The 27,778-nt window shown below is 38.9% G+C and overlaps 1 protein-coding gene across 2 annotated transcripts in view; it reads right to left on the bottom strand.

Annotated features, from left to right (window-relative positions):
- Positions 1 to 27,778, bottom strand: part of PPM1L (protein phosphatase, Mg2+/Mn2+ dependent 1L) — a 342,515-nt gene that overhangs the window by 230,301 nt on the left and 84,436 nt on the right. The window contains exon 1 of one of the 2 annotated variants that reach the window (XM_089910935.1): positions 15,693 to 15,758. The exons of the other annotated variant lie outside the window; for it this stretch is intronic. The gene's annotated coding sequence lies outside the window, so the exon portion shown is untranslated. Of the gene's footprint in view, positions 1 to 15,692; positions 15,759 to 27,778 lie in introns of those variants that run through there. 2 annotated transcript variants of the gene reach the window in all.

Here is a 27,778-nt window from a genome sequence, read left to right on the forward strand (position 1 = left end):
TCAGTATTATACAGAATAAGAAAGGGGCGGGGGAGGAATGAAGGGAAGGAAATAAGCACATAATTTAGCTACAGAGCCTGCTGAAATAAAATAAATCACGAAATCTTAGGATTAGAGATAACCTTGAGACATACCTGACCATCCCATATCAGTTTAAAAACTATCCAGGGAGATTCAATATTCTACAACCTAGTCAGATTAATAGGGTAGAATTATTGGTATTCTTAGTCTTCTTTAGATGGCTGAGGTACTTCATTTAATAAACAAGTATTTCTAAATGATTTCCTTGTCTAAGCTTAATCTCTTCATGCTTCAGTCTTAAAATCATTTCCTTTTATTTTGCCCTTAGCAGAGATGAAGAAAAACTAATCCCCAAAGGCTAAAATCAAGACACTTCATGTGTATGAAGACTTTTACGATAACATATCACCTTTCTACTCTCCCTCCTCTGGAATAAACCAGATCCGTCCCTTCACCCTCTTTTTGTTTTGGTTTTTAGATCCCACTGCTAAATACTTCTTGTTTCTTCCAAACCATCTTCTCTTCCCACTCAAGTTCAAATCCAAAAAGGATTAGAACAGTCCAATTATAAGAAAATAGTTTAGAGAAGTGTAGCAGCAGACTTTGAAACTGAAGCCTTGACATTTATATATAAATATATTTTTAAATATATATTTTAAAGCTGGGGTAAGACAGAAATAAATTTCTAAAGCATCCCAGAATAGATCCTTGGATTTCAAACCAATTACTCTGAAGTTATCTATTTAAATTTCCAGCTCTGGATTCAATCAAAGTTTCATGCTATTTAATTTCTGAGAAATTACAAAGGTGTGCTCAATACATGAGTGGGCGGGTCCCACTCATCCACCGAGATTTAAAAATAACTACTCTTTCACACAGCTGCCTTCACTATTGTTATTATTATTACAGGATTTGCCAAGAGCCAAAACCATGCTACAACATTTTTTAAATGAAATATTACAAATATAAATTTAAACAATTCTCTATTATTCTGTTTTCATAAACTATGTGTAAATTCCTATCTTATGTGGGAGGACCTCAGGAAGTCTAATTACCAGCTTCAGACAACAAATTACAATCTTAAGCCTTACGAATCAATGGCTGTAAAGCCACCATTACCTGCCCAAATACAGAAATGATGAAGAACTGTCACAGTTCACGAGTTACCATGGAGACACACCAGTGTTCTGTGCATGTCCACCACCTGGTCTGTATTGTGCGCCTTAGGCCACTGTGATGTCATCAGCTAATGATTTGCTGGTGATTACTATGCCCTGCACCAGATCCTGTGGCTCTTAATTATTACAGTGGCATGATTTTTTAAATGTATGATGAATTTGAACTATTTAGACACTTGTGGTATCTTGACTCCCCAAAAAACAATCTTGTATTATATTCTTATATTCTTGGGTTACTTTAGGAGGACGGTTCCTTGTTGGCCTTTGACCAACCTCGACTCAGTTTTGGCGAGGAGGGCAGGACAACGTCTTACCATGATGAAGGGGTAGTTAACAGCACTCTGCCCTGAGAGCCTTTACCTGGTATTTGAGCCTTCTACTTTGTGGCCTGCTTTACAGGGTTCGTCATCCTCCTCCCCCTCCTTCTCCTATATTTCACGGCAGGTGCTGGCAAGAAATACTAATCCAATCCTCAGGGGCAGATTTTCAATTGTTGCTACTACAAAGATAGCTATCAGGAGGGACCCAGTTACAGTGACAGCTGGACAAGAATAGCATGTGATTCTGGCAACAATGGACAAGGCAAGACTAAAGCATCCCACAGCAAGACCTGAAGTACATGCAGGGCTTCTGAGTTCTATGCAACTACATTCTTTCTAGAATTTTCTTGACTAGAGAGAACATTCGCATACCCAATGATGTCTGCAATATCCTTCTTTTGAGTACTGAAAATAAGCCCAATTTACATCCATACAAACATTTGTATACACAAACACACACACCCAGCACCAAAGGCAGGAATTATAAAAGAAAAGATTCATATTTTATTTTATTGAATATGACTTAGTTTTTTCACATTTTCACATCTCTAAAAGCAATATATGTCATATAATCATGTTTCTCATATCTGAAGAAAAACAACAGACCTCATGAAATGAAAACACAAGTTTAAGTTTCTACATGGAAGAAAACACCATATATACCGTTAAAAGCAGAACAGAAAAAATATTTACAACATGCCTAACATAAGGTTTATATCCTTAATACATAGGAGCTTTTACAAATCAAACCAAAGACGAGCAAACAACAGGGAATTGGGCAAAGGATAGGTACAGGAAATTCACAAAAGCAGAGGCAGAAAATTTTATGTCTAAATATATAGTTGTGTTGTTACTATTACGATCATTTTAAAGCCCTGCCTCCACCCTAATGCTCCTAAAAATCCAGTTATTAATGTGAGCTGGAGAAAAGGGAAAAAAGAAAGCACCTTCTCTGTCCCAGGCACTGTCCTACTACTACACTTCATGAACTTGACTTCATGAAAACCTCACAACACCCTGGGGAGCTAGATATCATTGTACAGATGAGGAAACCTAGCATTAGAGAAGTTGAATGATTTAAGCAAATTCTCCAAGCAAGTGTGGTAAAGCCCAGATTCCAAGTTTAGAGCTCTGATACAGCTTCTGCTCACAGCACAACTTTAGAAATCCTATTCGGACAAAAGATTCCCCCCCTGAGAACAAGGGGCTGGACCTCAGAGTTTTATACTCAAAGCACTAACTTAAGGCCAAAGGCATCAAGTTTCATGAATCTGAAATGTTTGTATCCAGCTACATAGGAGATTTCTTAAAGTCCTGTTTGCAATTTTCTCACTTTAGAAAAGGAGAAATTGTCGTACTAACTATGTTTAGATTCAAAGATTGTGTGTTTGATTTAAAATATAGATAACTGTACTAAGAGTGAAACCATGACTTGAAAAAAACAAAACAATTCTTAAGTGTCACTAAACTTTGTCCACATCAGTAAGATAAAGCAGCTGCAGATACTAGATCCCTATTCCTCAGATTTCATTTTAGATGGAAATAAGCCAATGGGGGGGGGGGGAACATACTTTTATTGAAACACATTCAAGGAAGAGGGGCAGTGACAATTAGTTACTGCTCTGGTGTCCAGGAGGGAAGGAGTGTTAATGAATGGGCTGAAACAGGCCAGGACTCCTCGAGTGACTGTTGTGGCCATGTGGCAGAGGTGAGGCCTGAAACTTGACCCTAATGCTCCAACTGCCCCCGCACTTCAGTCTTAGGAGGATGCCTTGAAGACAAGCCACGGTCCAGGAAGTCACCAATATGGCATCTGCTGCCAGCCACCTCTCTCGCCAGGTGAAAAATGACAGAACCTTCCTTCTGAGTCCAGAGTTAGGAGAACAGAGGAGACAGGCAAGAGGTGTCACTTGCGAATCTGTCCACTACACACAGAAAAATAGGCCTTCTACCCTTTTAAAAAATATCAGGTATTAAGGGTGCTCAGTTTGATGCACGTGACTGGATTACAGAGGATTAAAACAGAATGCCTCCACTCCCTCAGTCTTAGAAGCCATTCTACAATATCAGCCTAAGGCTTATATAATACTTCTCAACTTCCATTAAAGATTGGTATTTCTCCATAGCCTTTCTGTAGACCAGCATGCTCCTTTAAAAACCAACTTTATTTTTTTCTGGACAACCAAAATGTAATCCAGTAGGAAATCAAATAGTTTAGGGTATTTAGCCTGAATTCTGATCATTTTTGAGAATATGTTAAAGTGTCACAGACATTCTGTCCTGGAACTCAGCCTCCAAAAAAGTGGCTGGTTAAAACGACTAAACCAAAATGACTCTTTTCAGCCCAGCTGTTTAACCTTTAGACTGATGGCATGCCACCAACTGCACTGTGTCAGCCACATTTCACCATCCATTCATCAAAACAGTATCATTTTTTAAATTTTATTTATTTATTTTGGCTGCATTGTGTCTTCTTTGCTGGGCACACACTTTCTCTAGTTGCAGTGAAAGGGGGTACTCTTTGTTACAGTGCGCGGACTTCTCACTGCGGTGGCTTCTCTTGTGGAGCACAGGCTCTAGGCACGTGGGCTCAGTAGTTGTGGCTGGTGGGCTCTAGAGCGCAGGCTCAGTAGTTGTGGCGCACAGGTTTAGTTGCTCCACAGCATGTGGGATCTTCCCGGACCAGGGATCAAACTCATGTTCCCTGCATTGGCAGGCAGATTCTTAACCACTGCACCACCAGGGAAGTCCCAAAACATTATCATTATTTTTTAACCATCATAACAAAGGAGAAAATGAATCCTATTTTCAAGTACTTCATCTACAAAGATGAAGTTTACAATTGTCTGTTTGCAATACTGACTAAAAAATATTTTATGCAGGACAAAGGTTTCTTCTAGATTTAAACATCTAAGGAAAAGGGAGTGGAGGGAAGAAGCCCAGGAAATATGAGGTGTCAAGGAAACTAATATAATTCTAGTTACATCATAACGGTGCAAAGTGTGTGTTGGGGGAGGGAGGGGTGAAGACAGAGAGCCTAGGGTAATGCTTAGATAGAAGTCCTCAAAACCGGAAATAAAAGGATAGAAATGCAAACAGCTTAACAAGCCTGTTTGCCCTCCTGTAAGCAACAGAATATGGAACTGATTTTAGGCCAAAATGTAAATAGGAATCTTATTTTCAGATTCCTACTAAATCAATTAAGGCAACAGGTACTTTTAAAAGTTCATGAAAAATTCAAGAACAGTCAAGTAATTTCCAGTAGCTATATATTATTTGCTGATCATCTTTTCTCTCAGTTCTTTTAAAAGCTGCAAAATAAATGGATTCTAAGAGTCTAAAAAGACAATGAGAAAAAGCTTTTGTTTGAGTCTAAAAATTAGTCTGAGAGAAAAAGAGAGGTAATCAGATGTCTTATTAGTTGCTCAAAATACCTGATGAATAAAAATAAGGTACCTAAAATACAAGGGGGAATGAATTCTTTGGGGACAGATGGTTTACCATGAATATCACCTCCAACTTTTAAGACAGATTAAAGTGGTTTTAAGCTGAAAATCTTAAAGACGTTCAATGCTTATATTATGTGGTGATATATATCATTATTTCAGTATTAATATTCTCATCAGGAGCACATCATCATCTACAATATGAACTAAGGCTTCAGTAGCTTGAACCTATGATAAAATCTAGCAAACAACTCCACCGGCCTCTATAATTTATAAAACTAATAAAGTTAGATCACCCCATTAATATTAAAATCCCAAAGAGTGTGTCTGCATGACCATTCTGCATAGCACTAAATACAAAGCAGGTATATTGTAAATGGAAGGCTTTACTCTCTTGATATTCAGAAGAGCTTTAGCTAAGTACCTTTCTGGGCATGGAGAGGAGAATTCCCTGACTATGTCTGACGGCGGGGAGGAAAAAAGCCACAGCAACTGTAAGAGTTCAGGATAACATAAGAGATGCCTTACTGAATGAGGCTAATGTCAACTTGGTATTTGGTCTCAGACAGAAATATCAAAACGCATTTTAAAGTGCTGGTCCGCAATGTAAAATAGATAGCTAGTGCGAAGCAGCCGCAGAGCACAGGGAGATCAGCTCGGTGCTTTGTGACCACCTAGAGGGGTGGGATAGGGAGGGTGGGAGGGAGGGAGATGCAAGAGATATGGGAACATGACTCTCTCTCGCCCAGAGAGAGTTATGGACATATACACACTAACAAACGTAAGGTAGACAGCTAGTGGGAAGCAGCCGCATGGCACAGGGATATCGGCTTGGTGCTTTGTGACCGACTGGAGGGGTGGGATAGGGAGGGTGGGAGGGAGAGAGATGCAAGAGGGAAGAGATATGGGAACATATGTATAACTGATTCAATTTGTTATGGGGCAGAAACTAACACACCATTGTAAAGCAATTATACCCCAATAAAGATGTTAAAAAAAAAAAGAGATATGGGAACATATGTATATGTATAACTGATTCGCTTTGTTATAAAGCAGAAACTAACACACCATTGTAAAGCAATTATACTCCAATAAAGATGTTAAAACAAACAAACAAACAAAAAAACGCATTTTAAGAAAAAATACATTGGCTTTCCATGACAACTTCTGATGCTGAGACACACATGTAACATTGTCTATTTCTTTAATAATCCACTATGAATCTACCATACACTATTTAATGGATATTCATTTAATAAGTCCGTATCACTCACTGGAATAAAGAATTTCCTAGTTGTATCTTAAAATCTGCTAAAAGACCCATTTACCTTATAATTAAATTCAGAAAAAGGCAGAACAATTTTGAAACTAATCCAAGAGGGGCTAATTACTACAATAGCAAAAGATATTTATCCTAAAATGGTTTCATCTGAGGCAATCTTACAGCTTAGACTTCAAAGCCAACAATAAAAATACAATCCCCATGACTTTTCATCGACCCTAAAATTACTTTTTCAAAGCTTTAAAATGTTTTCATGATTTGAGGAACAAGTTTGTTATTTGCCCTATTCATGTACTTCATGATTTTGTAAACCTGGATCATGTCTCCTCTGGGACTTCGTCTTTCTGGAAAGTCAGTCTTCCTGGTTAGTCATTATACTGAAGCTACTTTAAAGCTTCAATTATTGACTTTTCCAGAACACCTCAGCTCTATGCTTTACGATATTTGGCATCAGAACTGGACACATTAGAAACAAATTATGGCTAAGACAAAAATACTAGGATTTTTAAATTTTCCCTCTTTTTTTCAAAATCCCTTCTTTGGCTGGTTTTTACTAGCCTTTATAAATCTACCATGGGTCATCTTCATCTACAGACAACACACGGTAGATTAAAGTGTTAGACTTTTACCTGAAGCTTAGACACTTGACAGGTTAAAGTCCATCTTTTTGGATTTTTCAGTATATGCATTTCTTTAAACTTGCAACTCTGAATTCATTACCAATTTTTCTACCCACTCATAAGATATAAACTTCCTACACAATCTTGGTTAATACTTTACGTAGAAATTTCTGCAATCTGCTACCTTTAATTTCCTGTTGAGAATAAATCACTCTAGTTTCCCTGATGAAGACTCAGCCTTCCTTAGGCCTTTCCCTCGAGATAGGAAGGGTCTTTTCTGGAAATGGCACCATGTCTGTGGTGATGGCTTCCATGAGGATAAGACTCATGTCTTATTGATCCACTTATGCCCAGAACCAGCAAATAGTAGTTGCTCAACCGCAGTTGCTAAAAGAATTGATCAAGATTTGAAATCAACTATGATGAAGTGTAAATAAGTGGATTATTCTGGAATTCTGATTTTTATGTATATATCCTTTGACACCTACCTTCTGGGACAGTAGCAAATGGAGGTCAAGAAAGATGGGGAAATGAGGCTCTAAGATCTCCTTGGAACATGATTTTTTAAAAAAAGTCAGTTGGACTGCTATAGTTCAATATAGGGTGGTAGCAAATCTAATAGAATTCTGAGAGAGGGAGGTAGAGACTCTGAGATGGTCTGTCAGGTAACTTTCAGGCACTGCTGCAATCAGCTTCCTCGCCTTCTCAGGCTTCCTTCGTCTCCTCACATCCATCCAGCTGCTTTTTCCAACTCAAATATTTCAATTAGATTAGTTAACTTCCTCACAGAATGAACATTCTCACCCTGAGTTCTCCACAGGAGCTCTCAGGGAACTATGAAATCCCTAGAACTGCACCCTCGACACCTGGAAGAGACGAGTTTTCAAGGGGAACCGGGGGACCTAAGGTTTCAGGCAAAAGGAAGAACTGCTTACTTGAAAAATTGGGCTTGTGTGATCAAGAAGCCAACTATTGATTATAAACTGTTAAAGTTCAAACTGCAGCAACATACTTGATAGCTGTCCAACCTATACAGTGCCCCTCCCAAACTAATAACTTCAGAGTCACACTTGATGCAGGTACTGGACACTTTTCACAATAGCACATGACCTCAATCAGGTCTAGGACCAGGGGTTGGAGCTTTAAGAAGAAATGTTGGGGCTTCCCTGGTGGCGCAGTGGTTGAGAGTCCGCCTGCCAATGCAGGGGACACAGGTTCGTGCCCCGGTTTGGGAAGATCCCACGTGCCGTGGAGCGGCTAGGCCCGTGAGCCATGGCCGCTGAGCCTGTGCGTCCGGAGCCTGTGCTCCGCAACGGGAGAGGCCACAACAGTGAGAGGCCCGTGTACCGAAAAAAAAACAAAAAACAAAAGAAGAAATGTTAACCTGTTTCACCGCTGCCTGATGAAAGCAAAGCTTTCTCCAGATGGCAATAATGATGGATGATGTTAAATTTCTGTAGGAAACTATAATTTAATAATAAAAGGTAGTTAGTGAGGGGAAGGGGAATATACAAATGCCAAGCATAAAAGAATGAATTAGCTGACTGGCAGACAGCACTGGATATCCCAGGAGCTGAGAAAGAAGGCTGGAAGGCTAAGGTAGAACCAGATACCTGAGGACCTGTGGTTTGCTATAGAGTACTCTGAACGTGGTCTCCTCTCCAAGTCTGTATTTGTAAAATGCTACAGACTTCACCTTAAAATCACCATTTTAATATGTGGTCTTTTATTTGAAGTTAAAAAAATTTTAATTTATACTTGTCATAAATTGACAAAAATACCCAATATGTGAAAATGTATTAGTGGAAGCGTCTGGCAAAATAAAAGCCATGCAGGTACTGTATCTGAGAAAGGCTAGTAAACGAACACATCGAATGACTGTCAAAATTAGTGGAGTATCCTGCTGCTGTATAACAATTTGTCTTATTTGTGTTTTTAAAGGAAATGACAGTCTGTTCTTTATTTTTCTCCTTAGCAGAACTATAATTTAAAATAAAATAGAAGGAAAATTAAAGCAAGAGGTATTCTTTATACTAGTGTTTTTAAAAAAGCTAATCATTTTATTCTATTGCCACTTCACTTGAGCTTTTTTTTTAACTAATTTCCCGAATATAACCTCTTCATTTTTATCCATAGTTTTCCCTGAAAACTAAGACTCATGTGGAAATTTGACAGTATTAGTTTCAGAATTCTGTGTGTGTGTGAGTGTGTGTGTGTGTGTGTGTGTGTGTAGAAACAAGGATAGAGACTAAAACTTTCTGTGCATCTTTTGTGTAAGACTGTCCCCTCATTTCAATATTTCAAATACAATTATTGACCCTCTGCTATGAACATTTTATCTCATTCTAAATCAAAACCCACCTGTCCTGTTTCACATCTCAGTGCCTCACTTGACTTTCCTAATAGTCACTTGCGCTAGACTGATAGTTGGCTTCTTTCCAGAAAACATAATTGTACTTTGCTGGCCTTTCAATGCCTGAATCAAAAGGATGACTAATGTAAACATTCCATGGGTTTCCAGGCAACCCTATAAAGGAAGACATTTTTGACTGCAGGGTGAAGACACTTCTATCAAATCAGAAGTTCAATTCCCTTATCAGGCCACCCGTGCTCTTCTTGCATGCTTTGGGATAGCAGAGCTTATTTTCTTCGATGAAATACTAGAAGTAATTTTGGGAGCAGTTGAAATAGTAATAGTAGTAACTATTATTCCTCATCAGCTTCATTAGTATCATCATTATCAGGGTGGTAGGCAGAATAATGGCCCCAAAGATGTCTAAATCCTAATCCCTGACACCTGAAGTAACACCTGTTACTTCACATGGCAAATGGGACTCTGCAGATGTGATGATGTTAAAGATGTTGAGATGGGAAGATTATCCTGGATCTTCTGACTGGGCCCAAGATAATCACAAGGTCCTTCTAAGAAGGAAGCAGGAATGTCAGAGTCAGAGGAAATCTGATGACAGAAGCAAAAACTGAAGTGACGCCACTGCTGGAAGGGGGCCATGAGCGGAGGAATGTGGGCCGTCTTTAGAAGCTGGAAAAGGCAAGAAGCAAATTTCCCCTAAAAGCCTCTAAAGGAATACAGTCTTGCTAACACCTATTAGCCCCATAAGATCCATTTTCAGAAGTGTGGCCCCCAGAACTAGAATAATAAACTTATATGGTCTTAAGTCACTACAATTTTGGTAATTTCCTGCACTAGCAGGAAACCAATGTAATCAATAGGTACATCAACCCTATAAAGTAGGTGTTATTATCCCCACTTTACAGATGAGGAAACTGAAGCTCAAAGGCACCTCAGACAGCAAGTAACACAGCCAGGAATCGAATACAGAACTGTTTGGCATCAAAATTCGCCTTCTAAATATATAATTACACTATAATGCCTATAAGACCAGCTGGCGTGAAGAAAAGAATGATCTAGCATTTCTTTATATCAGCCACTAAGCACTTGATGAGTCAGCTTAGGTAGGTGACTACCTACCCTATCTAAATGGTCCAACATCTTGGCTTTTCCGTGTCAAAGCTACCAGTATCTTCAGAGCTGTATCCATCCAATAGTAGGGAATTACACTATATTCTGCCTAGTACATAGTTGGTCCTCGTTAAAATCCTTACTCTATCATTAAAGCTTCCATTGTTATCTTTGGGTTGATGGCACAAGAAGGCTGTAATGGAGAAGAAAGAACACTGGCCTTGGAGTCAGCAAATAAACATACTACTCCTAGCTGCGCTACTAACAATATACTATGTAACCTTCCACTTTGATTCAACCTCTTATCTGAAAAAAATCAAAGCCAAATGATGTCTTAAGGACCTGCTATTGACTGAATATTTGTGTCCACAGCTCCTGCACCCAAATTCATATGTTGAAGCCCTAATACCCATTGTGATGTTATCTGGAGGTAGGGCCTTTGCGAGATAATTAGGTCATGAGCATGGAGTCTTGTGAATGGGATGAGAGCCTTCAAAAGGGTCATGACATAAATCACAGCAAGATCCTTTTTGATGACCCACCTCCTAGAGAAATGGAAATAAAAACAAAAATAAAAAAATGGGACCTAATGAAACTCCAAAGCTTTTGCACAGCAAAGGAAACCATAAACAAGACCAAAAGACAACCCTCAGAATGGGAGAAAATGTTTGCAAATGAAGCAACTGACAAAGGATTAATCTCCAAAATTTATAAGCAGCTCATGCAGCTCAATAACAAAAAAACAAACAACCCAATCCAAAAATGGGCAAAAGACCTAAATAGACATTTCTCCAAAGAAGATATACAGACTGCCAACAAACACATGAAAGAATGCTCAACATCATTAATCATTAGAGAAATGCAAATCAAAACTACAATGAGATATCATCTCACACCAGTCAGAATGGCCATCATCAAAAAATCTAGAAACAATAAATGCTGGAGAGGGTGTGGAGAAAAGGGAACCCTCTTGCACTGTTGGTGGGAATGTAAATTGATACAGCCACTGTGGAGAACAGTATGGAGGTTCCTTAAAAAACTACAAATAGAACTACCATATGACCCAGCAATCCCACTATGAGGCATATACCCTGAGAAAACCATAATTCAAAAAGAGTCATGTACCAAAATGTTCATTGCAGCTCTATTTACAATAGCCCGGAGATGGAAACAACCTAAGTATCCATCACTGGATGAATGGATAAAGAAGATGTGGCACATATATACAATGGAATATTACTCAGCCATAAAAAGAAATGAAATTGAGCTATCTGTAATGAGGTGGATAGACCTAGAGTCTGTCATACAGAGTGAAGTAAGTCAGAAAGAGAAAAACAAATACCGTATGCTAACACATATATATATATGGAATTTAAGAAAAAGAAAATGTCATGAAGAACCTAGGGGTAAGACAGGAATAAAGACACAGACCTACTAGAGAATGGACTTGAGGATATGGGGAGGGGGAAGGGTAAGCTGTGACAAAGCGAGAGAGAGGCATGGACACATATACACTACCAAACGTAAGGTAGATAGCTAGTGGGAAGCAGGCGCATAGCACAGGGAGATCAGCGTGGTGCTTTGTGACCGCCTGGAGGGGTGGGATAGGGAGGGTGGGAGGGATGGAGATGCAAGAGGGAAGAGATATGGGAACATGTGTATATGTATAACTGATTCACTTTGTTATAAAGCAGAAACTAACACACCATTGTAAAGCAATTATACTCCAATAAAGATGTAAAAAAAAAAAAAAAAAAAAAAGGGTCATGCTGCCATGGGAAGCCACGCAAGAAGGCAGCTATCTGCAGGAAGAAGGCCCTCATCAAACATCAAATCTACCAGGACTTCCCATCCTCCAGAACTGTGAGAAATAAATGTTTACACTGCTTGAGCCATCCAAGTCTGTGGTTATTTTGTTACAGCAGCCCAAACTGAATAAGACAAGACGCTTTGATATACAAAGTTCAATGACTTCATAACTTCTAGATCTACACAGGTACTCCATTCCTTCCACTAAGTGCTATGCCTAAATCTGCAACTTCCGATGCAATGATTCCAGCTGGGTGTCTTATCACCCATCATGGGTCCCTTATCAATCTGCCTCCTGTTAATAATACCACCACTGTCCCAAGTCTCTCAGATATATTTTTACCTATCTTTCATTCCCTGTATTCTACCAGTCACTACATTCAGCTGCCTTCTTCATGCAATTAGGGTATGTTATTTTCAGGAAGATAAATATGGCAACAGGAATTTGGATGTGGAATAGACTGGCATCCACAAGGTAGGTCAGGAGTTTGTACTGGTTGTGGGAATGAAAAGAACAAAGTTCAAGAAATGATCTGGGGGAAGATACCTAGAAGTGGTAACTGACACTCACTTCTTTAAACAAGTTTAAACTCCTCAGGCCGGATTTCAAAATCTGAAAGTACCTTTATATCTAATCTTATTAGATATTTCCCAGATTTGGTCCTCACTGTTCCGATGGTTCCAACCCAGTCCAGAGCCTTTTATCCAGAGATGTGCATATGACCCAGCGCACTACCTCTCCTGGCCACTGTGGTTGGTTAGAGTTGACAGGCAACCCAGGCTGGATGAATCAGAAGTCAACTTCTGGGCTCTGTCTGGAACTGTTGAGAAGAAGCTTACTTTTCAGTAAGGTTCCTTATATTTCCCAATCTGTTGCTTCTGGCACAATTCATCAGTGAAACTCACTGAATAAACTAGGCACATTCATTCCTAAATGATTTCAGCCATCATCAGGTTTCATATGCAAACTGCTTCCACACACATTATACCACATCATCTTCACAACAACCCAAACATCTGAAAGATGAGGGAAGTTTACAAGACTTGATCAAGGTTACCTGGGCTTCTGCATCCATGTTCTCCCTCTTCCACTTCACTACCTCATGAACCCTCTCACAAATGCTTATAATTTTTCATGCATCCTTCAGGTGTTCTCTTTTTCTCCATTCTCATGCAGTATTCTTAAAAAGTCATCTTCCCAGAATGTTCATATTAAGCTAGGGGTGGGGTGACTCAGAAAGGGATCATTTGTGTATGTGATTCAGAAAGGAATAACTTCTCACATCAAGCAGAGTTTTGCTTTTCTTTTTTGTTTGTTTTATTTCATATTTCAACTGGACCAAGGGTGGGTAAGAGTCACAGAAGGTGAAGTATGCTATAAAATAAAGATAAATGAGATCAAAATGTAGAACTGCTCTTGACCTTCCACTGATATTTCTCAGATGGAGAAATTATTTCTCCTGTTAGACAGTTGTTACTTGTCTAATCTCAATCGATCAAAGTAATCTAACTTGCATGTGATACAGGAAGGCAGAGAATCACAGAATGTGGACATGGAAAGGCTATGGTGGTTAACTAACCCAACTGAATTAGCCTGGACCTTGCCATTTGCATGTGACAGAAGAAAGGAGAACTCAAACTGACTTTAAAAAAACAACAACAAAAAGACTTTATTGGTCAAATATCTGAAAAGGCAGTAGTAGATCCAGGTACCTACTGGATCTGCTTTCCTCCACAGAGGTTCCATCTCTAGTGCTCCTCATGTGGAGGTTTCTCCACAATTCCAGCCTTCCATTCTACTTAACTTAGGAACCTTACTGAAAAGTAAGTTTCTTCTCAACATTCCAGACAAAGCCCAGAAGTTGACTTCTGATTCATCCAGCCTGGGTTGCCTGTTGATTCTACCCACCCACAGTGAGAGGAAAAGGAGGTAGCAATTAATTGGCTGGGCTGGGTCACATGCACATCTCTGGATAAAAGGGACTGGACTGGGTTGGAACCATCTGAACAATGAGGACCAAATCTGGGAAAGCAGCAACTCCCTAAGAATAGTGAGGAATGGAAGCTGAGCAGAAAAAAACAAATGTTTACCACACCAACCCCTTATTAAAGATGGAGAGACTGAAGTGCCCAAGGTCAGAGGGTTAGAACTATACTTCACTCAGTAATTCATTCAGAATTTAAAGAGATAAATTAATACCACCTACAATGACAATCTTGGATTTTATTTACCTGTTCTGCACTGTTTAGCAAACACTCTCTTAAGCCTGTATTTTTACTCAAAATATAACTAATATAAATAAAGGGAGAGACTTCCCTTTAAGGGTAATTTATTCCCTTTCATTTTAAAAAACAAACATAGAAATAAAGAGCTAAGACTCTACTATGAATCACTACACTTAAAGCTGCTTTGAAAGCTATTTGTCCTAAAATGGAGGCACTGTTTTACTTAACTGCATATACGTGTGTGTGTGTGAACTTACATATATATCTGGTTCCATATTCTATAAATAGCTCACATTATATAATATGGATAATTTTTCTTTTAGGACCCTAGGCTCTGCCATTTTTCATATCAACTGTGATACCCTAAATGCTTCAAAAATAATGAGACACATTATTTTTCTGTTAACACTTAAAGGCAAAGCTGGGATATTAGAGAGCTGCCTAAAGAGTCAGGAAAGGGAGAAGACACAGGAAAAGGCTTTCACACCTAAAATGAGGAAACCTGGAGCAGAAAAGAATAAGCAAGCAATATCTATATGTGTGTATCCACAAAAAGGGTTGAGGGACAGGAGAAAAGGTCCACAGAAGAAAATAATCAGTTGGGGAATGGGGGCTAGAGAGTTTAAGCCACAAGGAAGACTCTGTCTTACCACTATAACAGCATTTATTATTTTAGGCTGTAATTATTTGTTTATATGCTTGCCTCTCCCACAAGCCTGTAACCTCTTTAAGAGCAAGGATCATGCCTTGCATTTCTGTATTCACAGGACTGGCACAGAAAAGATACTCAATATGAAAGAATGAATGAATAAACAGAATATAAATGAATGGAGTCCACACAAAAAAGGACTGTTATACATATGAAGTCCAGAAAACAATATGGTCTCAGTTGTAAGACAAAAGACAAGAGATGACTGGGTGTTCGCTTTACATTTTTAAGGCAGCCACTTTAATTACACGACTCAGTCACAGAGTCTACCCTTGATGATCCAACCAGAAACACAACCAAAACAATTTTAGCTATATATCAAAGTTGGAGTTCTGTTTTGTTTTAATTCAAAACTTGTGATTTTTCTGAATGATGGTTTAAAACCTAAGGACTGTTAAAGCGAAAGATCAAATGTGTTGAATTTTATGAAAAGTACACTTAAGAGTTATGATAGTACAATTTTCAGGGCCCACACGGTCAGAATTTTAAAGAATGTAATTAGAAATAAGAAACCATGACCTTTTGGAAGCAAAATTTCCATATTTTGTCTGGAAACAAAAGGCTTTTTTTAAAAAGAAGTATAACATCAAGAATACTGACCTCTTTCTTTCTTGCTTTCTTTCTTTTCAAGTGGTAGAAACTTTCAAAGTTCAGGGTTTCTTTGTTACTTTTGGCCAAAAGAAAAAGGTTGCAAATTTAGAATCAAACATCAAAATACACTTTTGGAAAGGAGTTTCAGAAATTTGTTTAAAACTATAGAAAGGAAAATACTACTGAAAAACCAACTACAAAAATAATCTAAGTAAATCCACTATTATCTAAGAGGAAATAAATAGGGAGAAATAGATTACATGAAGAGGTAGAGGATCAGAAAAAGAAGAAAATCCACATTTCTAAGCCGGGTATTCAAGGATTTCCATGATTAGGATTCAAAGACTGGTTCCACCCTTATCTTTCACTGTTCCCTACAAATGCCTCCTGTGGCACCCAGACAGGTACTATACCCTAAAAACACCTTACTTTGTACATTTACCCCCATACAGAAGGACTGGGAAAACACCACCCAGACAAGAGTCTAAGATCAGACCCCAGAGATACACCAACTGGCTCTGGCTACTTCAAATGAGTTCCTGCATTTCAGGTAAACATGGGCAACAGGGCAGTTCTTTCCCAGAGCTCAGTCTTCATTTTTATTTTATTTACTTACTTATTTATTTATTTATTTATGGCTCCGTTGGGTCTTTGTTGCTGCGCGTGGGCTTTCTCTAGTTGCGGAGAGCTGGGGCTACTCTTTGTTGCAGTGCACAGGCTTCTCATTGCGGTGGCTTCTCTTGTTGCGGAGCACGGGCTCTAGGTGCAGGGGCTTCAGTAGTTGTGGCTCGCGGGCTCTAGAGCACAGGTTCAGTAGTTGTGGCGCACGGGCTTAGTTGCTCCGCGGCATGTGGGATCTTCCCGGTCCAGGGCTCGAACCCGTGTGCCCTGCATTGGTAGACGGATTCTTAACCACTGCACCACCAGGGAAGCCCCCAGTCTTCATTGTTAAATTAACTGAACCACATAATGGGGGTCAAGCTATCTATCTGGTTTACATGTCTCAGACATTTCTATAGTCTGAAAGAGAGATCTCTCTAAACAACTTGGTACTGCCTGCCTAGCAGCCAAGACCACCTGAAAATTCAGTAAACCTTACTAGTTGGGCACACACTAATTTGACGCTGCTGTCAGCAACTGATGTATGTGGATTCATAATTATAAATACCTGTATGTGTAGGGAAAGTCCAGGTATAGGCAGAGAGAGGTTAATAAAGGTTTGACATTACATGCTCTCTTCTTTCTTAGTACTATGAAAAGGAGAAACGTTTTGTTGGCATCTGTCAAAAATGAATTAAACTGGGCTTCCCTGGTGGCACAACGGTTGAGAGTCCGCCTGCCAATGCAGGGGACACAGGTTCATGCCCCGGTCCGGGAAGAGCCCACATGCCGTGGAGCAGCTGGGCCCGTGAGCCATGGCCGCTGAGCCTGTGCGTCCAGAGCCTGTGCTCCGCAACGGGAGAGGCCACAACAGTGAGAGGCCTGCGTACCGCAAAAAAAAAAAAAAAAAAAAAAGAATTAAACTGCAAACAAACCCAGTGCAAACTACCTTTACTTTCACAAATACTTTGTATCAAAATACTCCTGCTAGCTTGCTCATAATGTATGCACCTTGTGGATTACTTCACTGACAAAATTTCAATCCCAAATAAATTATTTTCAATACCTAGTCAGCATAACCCAAATGTACCCGTTATCACTCAATACTTTCCAGATGTATAAATTATGGTAAAAATGATTTTTAATATTTTAATGATTTTAGTATTTTTATACTTGTATAGTTGACCAAGATCAAATATAAATGATACTAGGATTATCTTCCTTTTCATATTTTCTATTTTTAATTTCACTAGTGTGATCTATAGCATGAAAATTAAATCTAGGTTGATTACTGGGAAAGGTAAAAAGTTCATATTTTCATCTCTATTTAAATCTACTCAAAATTTAGAAAGATTATGATGGTATATTCCTAATGTAGGTAGAATAGGTAGATTGAACATTCCAAGTCTTACAGACCAATAAATAAGAACAAAGTACTTTCTTTGTCTGAATGATGGCTCCCCAAAAGATATGTCCACGTCTTAAACCTGGGAACATATGACTTTTACTGTATATGCAGACGGTGTGATTAGGGATTTTGAGAAGAGGAGTTTACCTTGGATTATCAGGGTGAGCCCTAAAAGCAATCAGAGGGGATTTTCAGAGGAGGCAATATGACCATGGAGGCAGAGACTGGACCGATGTGGCCACAATCCAAGGAATGTCAGGAGCTTGCTGAAAAGGCAAGGAAAGGATGCACCTCTGGAGCCTTCACAGAGAGCACCACCTTGCCAACACCTTGATTTCAGACATCTGGCCTCCAGAACTGTGAGAGAATGAATTCCTATTGTTTTAAGCCACCAACTTTATGGTAATTTAGTAACAGCAGCCACAGGAAATTAATATAATACCCTAAAGAATATGTTTTTAGTTAACTGGGGGAATAACACTGGTTTTGGTGAGCCCCAAAGAAAATAAAATATAGATACTATTGTATTATAAACATAAATTCTATAATAAACCACCTGAAGTGCCTACCTAAGTATCCATAGAATACAACTGGAAAAGTACAATATTAAGTACAGTCAGCATAGTTGCTGACTGACAGTCAGTGAAAAGCTGGGACCCTTCCAACTAGTTCGTTCAAAGGAGATGAGCTGATTTTTGCAGCATAAGGGTCTGACTTTGTGCATTTGGGTCATATGCTTCATTGGATGAATAAGGTCAAGATAAAATTACCAACCCACTGAATCCTGAATCAATAGATTACTCAAATGTAAAGATTTTATTTGAAGGGAAAAATAATAAGATAACAATTGAGGGAAGCTCTCCCACTGGTATCTCTTGTCTGTCTCCTTCAGGAATTAACTATCTCCTTCAGGAATTAACATGCTTCATTAAAATAGAGTAGGCTTTTAAAGAGTAAATACTTTCCTTAATTGCTTTGCGGAAGGAGACTATACAAATACGTGATTTTTTCTTTTTTTCTGGTAAGACAGAAGACTGCACAAGAAAAATTTAGTTGTCCCATTTGCCCTTGATTGTCCTGGATGCTCAGATGCCCCAGCTTCTCTAGCTTCTGATGTTGCCATAAATCTTACTTCTCAAAATGGTTTCTTATCAACAATTTCCTTCTGAGGAGCGATAACAGACAGCATCTTCCTTTATGAAACACTTGTCATGAACATTAAACTCACAGAGTTTAATACATCCTAACTAATCGTCATTTGCCCTGAAGATTAAAGCTGAATTTCACTTGATGGTTCAGAAAATGATTATCTATAAAACAGATTATAGGACCTTTTCTTCATCAGAGAGTTCTAATTATCCATCCCTTGGAGGGGGCGGGCGGGGGGGTGGATCGACATGATGTCAAAAACAACAATGAACTCATTGCTTTCTATGAAGAGCAAAACCAGGGCTTATATTTGTAAGAGAACAGAAGGTCCTGGCTCAGAGAATACAGGCTCCAGCAAGCCTCACTCTAAGGAATAATGGTAGAATGTCCTTCCCACCCTCCTGCCCCTTTCCTGGCTTCCTCTCTCTCCATTCCCCGAATATCTGATCTTTCCCTCTAGCTAACTGATGTCCTACTAAACGCTTCACCCAAGATATCTGCTTTATAAAACGTCCTGTTCTCTAAAATTTATCTCTTTTCCTCCCCCATCAAAGCTTCATGTTATGGACCTAGAGAATATTATGCTTAGTGAAGTAAATCAGACAGAGAAAGTCAAATACATATGATATCACTTACATGTGGAATCTAAAATATACTACAAATGAATTTATATACAAAACAGAAACTGATTCACAGACATAGGAAACAAACTTATAAAATAGATAAGCAACAAGGATTTACTGTATAGCACAGGGAATTATACTCAATATCTTATAATACCTATAATGGAATATAATCAGAAAAAAATAACTGAATCAGTAGGCTGCACACCTGAAACCAACACAGTAGTGTAAATCAACTATACTTCAATAAAAAAAGGTTTTAAAAAAGCTTTATATTAGATGTTCAACAAATGCTTTCAATATTTTAATAAGCTATTTTTCTCAAAGATAATGTACCTCTTCCAGGAATATCTAACTTCCTACAAGGAATAATTAACCTCAACTTGGAAAGCACTGGACTGAAGCAAATTACCCCTGCCAAGCAGCCATGGAATCCACTGGCAGAGGTAATTTATTTCTATTTTTTTTTAAAAAAACAGCATTTGAATTGCCGATTTTCACATAGTTTGGGCTCATCTTTGGACATAGCCCTAAGCTTTTCGAAGAAAAGAATAGAGTCACTGCTTTGATGCCTTTTTTTAACCCTAGGTGATAGACAATCAAAAACACATCTACTTAGGTAAATACAGATTCATCAGAAGAAGGTACTGTCTTTAATTTTTTTTTCAACATCTTTATTGGAGTATAATTGCTCTACAATGGTGTGTTAGCTTCTGCTATATAACAAAGTGAATCAGCCATACGTATACACATATCCCCATATCCCCCCTCCCTCTTACGTCTCCCTCCCCCCCTCCCTATTCCACCTCTCTACATGGTCACAAAGCACCGAGCTGATCTCCCCGTGCAATACAACTGCTTCCCACTAGCTATCTATTTTACATTTGGTAGTGTACATATGTCAGTGTCACTCTCTCACCTCGTCCCAGCCCACCCCTCCCCCTCCCCATGTCCTCAAATACACTCTCTACGTCAGAGTCTTTACTCCTGTCCTGCCCTTAGGTTCTTCAGAACCTTATTTTTTTTTAGATTCCATACATATGTGTTAGCATACAGTATTTGTTTTTCTCTTTCTGACTTACTTCACTCTGTATGACAGACCCTAGGTCCATCCACCTCACCATAAATAACTCAATTTCATTTCTTTTTATGGCTGAGTAATATTCCATTGTATATATGTGCCACATCTTCTTTATCCATTCATCCGATGATGGACACTTAGGTTGCTTCCATGTCCTGGCTATTGTAAATAGAGCTGCAGTGAACACTGTGGTACATGACTCTTTTTGAATTATGGTCTTCTCAGGGTATATGCTCAGCAGTGGGATTGCTGGGCTGGCTGTCTTTAATTTTTAATCATCTCTGATGGAAGGGGCTACACGTCTGATTTTCTAAGCAAGATCCCATTCTCCTATTTAAAAAAAAAAAAATCCTGCCTAGAAGTGAAATTTAACATCTCTCAGGACTTACAGCTGTGTAATATTTCAAATCCTTTGTGACAGAAGGAGGAGAGTAAAAATAATGTGCAAAATAACATATTTACAAGGATGTCTCCTTAGGAATGGGGACAGAGGGAATATAGAAACACTTGCAGGAATGATTAGGAAAGAAATTACTCTCTGACAAGTATGGGGAAGGACAGAGAAAGGATGCTGACAAAAAAGCAACCTTTCTTAAAGTGCATTAAGCTCCCTCCTCTGGTGGATTCAGCAGTGAAACCTTGAAATGGAGCTACAGACTGAGGGCCGGCTAAGCAGCCCTGTTCCCTGCACAGCCCAAAAAAATTGAAACTGTCTCCAATTCCAGCCCAGGCTCTGGGACAACCTAGAAATTGCAGGTTGGGACTTCCATGTTGGTGTCAGTGGATAAGAATCCGCCTGCCAGTACAGGGGACACGGGTTCGAACCCTGCTCCAGGAAGATCCCACATGCCACAGAGCAACTAAGCCCATGGCCACAACTACTGAGCCTGCACTCTAGAGCCCACGAGCCACAGCTACTGAGCCTGCATGCCACAACTACTGAAGCCCGCGTGCCTAGAGCCCGTGCTCCACAACAAGAGAAGCCACCGCAATGAGAAGCCCGTGCACCGCAAAGAAGAATAGCCCCCACTCGCTGCAACTAGAGAAAGCCCGAGCACAGCAACGAAGACCCAACGCAGCCAAAAATAAATAAGATTAAATCTTTTTAAAAAAAGAAATTGCAGGTCTCCTGGACCAGAGGCCTCTGCCTGCCACTCAAATACAGGGTAATGCTGAATGTGAAAGAAGGTCTGGAGAATATTCCCTACTGGACATGCCATGCGACTCTGGAAAAGACTCTAGACTTTCTAGGTCTAGGGCAGCCCAGAGAATTCTAGGGCAGTCCATGCCAGCCAGGAAATTAAGAAATAGTACATGTAGAGGTGAGGAAAAAAAATATAGAGTGGTCCCAGAAATGTCAGGGTCAGAAAACGGCACAAATATTTATGTTTAATAACTGCCCACGTAACTGGTAAGTCCTTTATTACTAACCTGACATAAAAAATGAAGTCGCTGGGCTGTAGGGTGTCAATTTCTCCACTCCCCAGATACACTCTCCACTCTGCAGAAGTACTGGAGAGAGAAGGCGGTAGTTTTGGAATAATGAAATTAATTTGTAAAATGTCTGGTAATAAAACTGAGAGGTCTTCATGGGTAACTTGAAGGGGATAATTGAGGACGAAGGATCTTGGAGAACAGCTAGGTTTCTAGCTTCAGTAACTGAGTAGATGGTGGTTTCGACAAATGAGTGGGGGAGGATACAGAAGAAAAATTAATTCAGCAGGAAAGAATGAGAATTTCATTTTACACATGTAGAATCTGTGAAGCTTTGGGCTATCCTGGTGGCAATACCAAGGAGACAGGTGGCAAGATTAGAAGCATGCTCACTCAAGACCCCAATCTGGGGATTATGGTCAGAGAACAGAAACAAAGGGAGTGGTTGAGATGCCCCTCTGTTTATACAAAAGGGCGGGAGCCCAAGACATAACCTGAGGACATCAACAGAAAGTTAAGATGCAGTCAGAGGAAGAGGAGCCTGTGGGGATGTGATGGTTGACATCAGGAGACGTGGGAGAACACACTGTTCCAGAAAGAAGAGAGTTAAGAGCTTAAAAGTGGAGAAGTTATAACAGTGTCAAATGCAGCAGGCAGCTCTAGAAAAATAAAATGGGGGGGAAAAGGTACACCAGATTTGGAAACTGGGTCATTGTTGACCTGGCAAGAGCAATTTCAGTACTCTGTTGTGTGCTAGATGCCTAACGACGGCGCACTGAAGAGGGAATAAATGTACAAACTCCATTTATCCTGAAATTAAAAAAAAAAAAAAATCTACCAAGCCCCCCAAAATAGAATCATCTGTACTCCACAAATCATTGTCACCCAGAATTCATTCATTAATTCAAGAAAACATTTAGTAAATATCTACTATGTGTCAGAACCCATATGATGCACCAGGATATACAGATGAATAAAAGATGAGCCCCGCCTTTGAGGAGTCTACAGTTACAGAGACACACATCCATTATCACCTCTTTCAACTTAACCACACTTCCTGGACTTCATGACAATACATAGTGCTAATTACAGCAACAGAGCAGGAAGAAAGTACCTGGAGAACATAGCAACAAGGGACACCAGGACAGAAGTTACACAGGTACTTGGAATGGAGGAAGGGGTGGGGATGGGGGGAAATAGGAAGGGTCATGTGGGGTTGACAGTGGGGGCATTCCAGGCGGAAAGAATCTGGAAAGGACTGAATATTGGCCCAGATCTGTGAGATATTTAGCATATCATGAAGGGATTTTATACCAACCCAAGAATTTGGGGGTAGGATTTTGGGGTTTGTTGGGTTGTTTTGTTTCTGCATGTGTTTGTTTGGTTTGGTATGCCAGAACTTCACCATTATTTCCAAAGCAGGAACACCAGTGGCAAAGAGAGAACATGTACTAGGAAGGTAGAAGGGTTCCTAGGATCAGACCCCCTATAACTGAGATCAAGAACAATGCTTATTTGAAGTCTTACGTTGTATTTCATGCAAATTCTGCATTCTACCCCATATTCGTTTTCTATATTAAGCAATGTTTTTAAATTAATATAAAATATTGGTCTTCCTCTAAAATTTTTATGTAAAATTGATGCCACAGCAGATGCACCATATTTATGCCCCTCACATACATACCCCTACCCACCCACCAGTTTCAATATACATGACCCTGAATGAGTGTCATATATTAACTTCAAACATGACTTTTGACTGTGGGAATCAAGAGGGAATTTTAAAGAGGAAAGCATTGTGATGTGACTTTTCACGAATATAATTCTGGATCCATGATAGAATATGAAACACTATCAGGTTAGGAGTTTTAAATTTACATACTTTGCTTAACAGCAACACTACATTAGCTTCAGTCTGAGTTTTTGGTTTATTTATTCCTCCCTTCTCACTAATGTTTTTGATCTCTTATATCATACTGACCCTGTTATAATAAGTCTGTTACTGTAAACCACCTCAAGTCTATTTTGAAGTAAACTAGGCATATAAAATTAGCAAAAAAATAAGTCATATGAGATTGGCAAATAATCAACATCATGATGTTCTGGAATTAGATACTAGTGATGGTTGCACAACTTGGTGGATACACTAAAAACCATTAAATGATACATTTTAAAAGGGTAAATTTTATGGTATGTGAATTATAAAATTATATGCCGATAAAGAAAATATTTTAAAAAGAGCACAGCAAAAGCATTATGCACATTGTTAGTGTCAAATATACTTTATAACTAACCAACTGATTTCACTGATAACCCCCATACGGTTATATGGCAATTCTCAGTTATTCAGCTATCCTAGGTAACAGGTTGTTGTACTTTTAAAAGCTTATCTTATATGTCATAATCATTTTTTGAAATATATCTTTCAAATTGAGCAACCGAACGATACAAACTTTTAAAGGAACCTGATGAGGTATAAAGTATCCAATGCATGACTGTAAAACTTAAGAGACAATGAATAATATAAAACAAATATAAAGTATCTGCAGATATTTCCCAAGACAAAAAGGCCAGACTTTTGTATAACAGAAGTTTGTCTTAAAGCAAAATAACTGCAAAGAAAGAGGCAACAAAACCACATGGAAAATTTATATTCTATTAATGAGGTGTAACTTCACCATATGTCCACCAGCTGTTCACAAACCATCTAATTAAAGCCATGGATGAACAAAGTTCCAGACAAAAAGACTTGAAATATGAAAAGCCAAGTCTTTTTTATTGTGGTTCATTATTTTAGCTTGAAGACTTTAGAACTTTTAAAATAATATATGTGTTTCATCTTCAAGGAGAAACTTCCTTTCCATTTTCTTTACTGGGAGATAATCTTATCAGATGAGACAGTTAAATTTTAACCTAAAAATTGTATTTGAGTTCAACAAATGGTCCTGACACAACTGGACACACCTACAAAAATCAACTCAAATGGATCACAGACTTAAATGTAAAGTGTAAAGTTATAAAACTTTTATAAAAAGCATAAGAAATACAACGAGTAAGTTCTGAGCATCTAATGCACAGCATGGTGACCACAGTTACCAATATTGTATTACTTGAAAGTTGCTAAGAGAGTATATCTTAAATGTCACTACAAAGGAAAATGATAATTATGTAATCATTTCACAATATATATGTATATCAAATCATCATGTTGTATACTTTGTTGTATACTTTCAACTTATACAATGTTATATGTCAATTATATCTCAATAAAGCTGGAAAAAAATTTTAAAGTGTTAGAAATATTTAAACCACGCCCAAATCTAATTGAAAATGGACCACAGACCTAAATCTAAATGTAAGTTAAAAATATGACTTTTAAAAGACAACACAGGGGGCTTCCCTGGTGGCGCAGTGGTTGAGAGTCCGCCTGCCGATGCAGGGGACGCGGGTTCGTGCCCCGGTCCGAGAGGATCCCACATGCCGCGGAGTGGCTGGGCCCGTGGGCCATGGCCGCTGGGCCTGCGCATCCGGAGCCTGTGCTCCACAGCGGGAGAGGCCATGGCAGTGACAGGCCCGCGTACCACAAAAAAAAAAAAAAAATGAGAACACAGGGACTTCCCTGGTGGCGTAGTGGTTAAGAATCTGCCTGCCAATTCAGGGGACACGGGTTTGAGCCCTGGTCCGGGAAGATCCCAAATGCTGCAGAGCAACTAAGCCCATGTGCCACAACTACTGAGTGTGCGCTCTAGAGCCCACGAGCCACAACTACTGAGCCTGCATGCCACAACTACTGAAGCCCATGCACCTACAGCCCGTGCTCTGCAATAAGAGAAGCCACTGCAATGAGAAGACCACACACCACAACGAAGAGTAGCCCTGCTCACTGCAACTAGAGAAAGCCCGCGCGCAACAAGACCCAATGCAGCCAAAAATAAAAAAACAAATAAATTTATTTTTAAAAAAAGAGAGCGAGAACATTGGCGTAAATTTGCGACTTGGCTCAAGCAATGCATTCTTAGATATAACAACAAAAGTACACAAGACACAAATATATATTTTCCCAATGGACTTGATTGAAATTAAAAACCTTTGTGCTACAAGTGATACCATCAAAAAGTGAAAAGAAAGACAACCCAAGGAATGGTAGAAAATATTTGCAAATCATATATCTGATAAAAGAATTATACCCAGAATATATAACGAACTCTTACAACTCAACAATAAAAAGATAAATAACTCAATTTAAAAATGGGCAAAGGCATAAAAAGGAACAAAACTGGGTCATTTGCAGAGATGTGGATGGACCTAGAGACTGTCATACAGAGTGAAGTAAGTCAGAAAGAGAACAAATATCGCATATTAACGCATATACGTGGAACCTAGAAAAAATGGTACAGATGAACCAGTGTGCAGGGCAGAAATAGAGACACAGATGTAGAGAACAAACGTATGGACACCAAGGGGGGAAAGTTGCAGGGGGTGGGTGTGTTGAATTGGGAGATTGGGATTGACATATATACACTAATATGTATAAAATAGATAACTAATAAGAACCTGCTGTGTAAAAATAAAATAAAATTCAAAAAAAATGGGCAAAGGAACTAAACAGACATTTCTTCAAAGAAGATACGCCATATTCTCTTCATGTGCTTATTGGAGATATATATATATATTGGGGTCAGGGAGCATGGGTAGGGAGAGAGGGATTCTCATTAGGGAAACGTTAATCTAAATATATCTCAATGAGATATCACTACACATATGAGATTAGCTAAAGTTAAAAAAAAAAAGTGAAATACCAATTCTGGTGAGGACTCAGAGAATGCAAAGAACCTGGTCTTACTTTGCTTATAGGAATGTAAAATGCTACAGCCACTCTGGAAAAGAGTATGGCAATTTCTTATAAAAGTAAACATACACTTCTTACACTACCTAGCAATTACAATCTTGGACATTTACCCCACTGAAAAGGAAACTTATGTTCACACAAAAACCTGTACACAAATGTTCATACCAGCTTTATTTGTATTAGCCAAAAACTGAAAACAATCCAAATGTCCTTCCAAAGGGTGACTGGCTAAACAAACTATAGTATATTCATACCATGGAATACTACTCAGCAATAAAAAGGAATGAACTATTGATACACACAACTTGTATGTATCTCAAAGGAATTATACTGAGTGAAAAGAGTCAGTCTCAAAAGCTTACATATACAATTATCACAATAAAATTTTCAATTAATAAAAAATTCATGCATATGGGATTTATGTATTTTCTTTCTTTTTGAAGATTTTTTTGATGTGGACCATTTTTAAAGCCATTATTGAATTTGTTACAATATTGCTTCTGTTCTATATTTTGGTTTTTTGGCTGCGAGGCATGTGGGATCTTAGCTCCCCAACCAGGGATCAAACCTGCACTGCCCCGTGTATTGGAAGGCGAAGTCTTAACCACTGGACCGCAAGGAAGTCCCAGATTTATGTATTTTCATAAACATCTCTGTGAGGTAGGGAAGCTATCTAGAGCCTGGAGGATTAGCTGTTCTTTGTCCTTCTCTCTGTGGTGAATGACTAAGACTTAAACAGAAGTTCCTAGGCCCAGACTGTTTACCAAAAAAAAAAAAAAGATAACATGCTGCATGGTTCAATTTATATAATATTCTTGAAATGGCAAATATGGAGATCAGATAAGTGGTTGCCAGGAGTTAGGGAAGAGGAAAGGAAAGAAGTAACTGTGGCTAAAAAGGGTAACACGAAGGAGTCTTGTGTTGACAGAACTGCCCTGTATCCTAACAGTG

This window comes from Delphinapterus leucas, chromosome 4 (genome assembly GCF_059928025.1).
Source record: "Delphinapterus leucas isolate spDelLeu-1000000601 "Yukka" chromosome 4, BTC_Dleu_Yukka2, whole genome shotgun sequence".
Taxonomy (NCBI): Eukaryota; Metazoa; Chordata; class Mammalia; order Artiodactyla; family Monodontidae; genus Delphinapterus; species Delphinapterus leucas.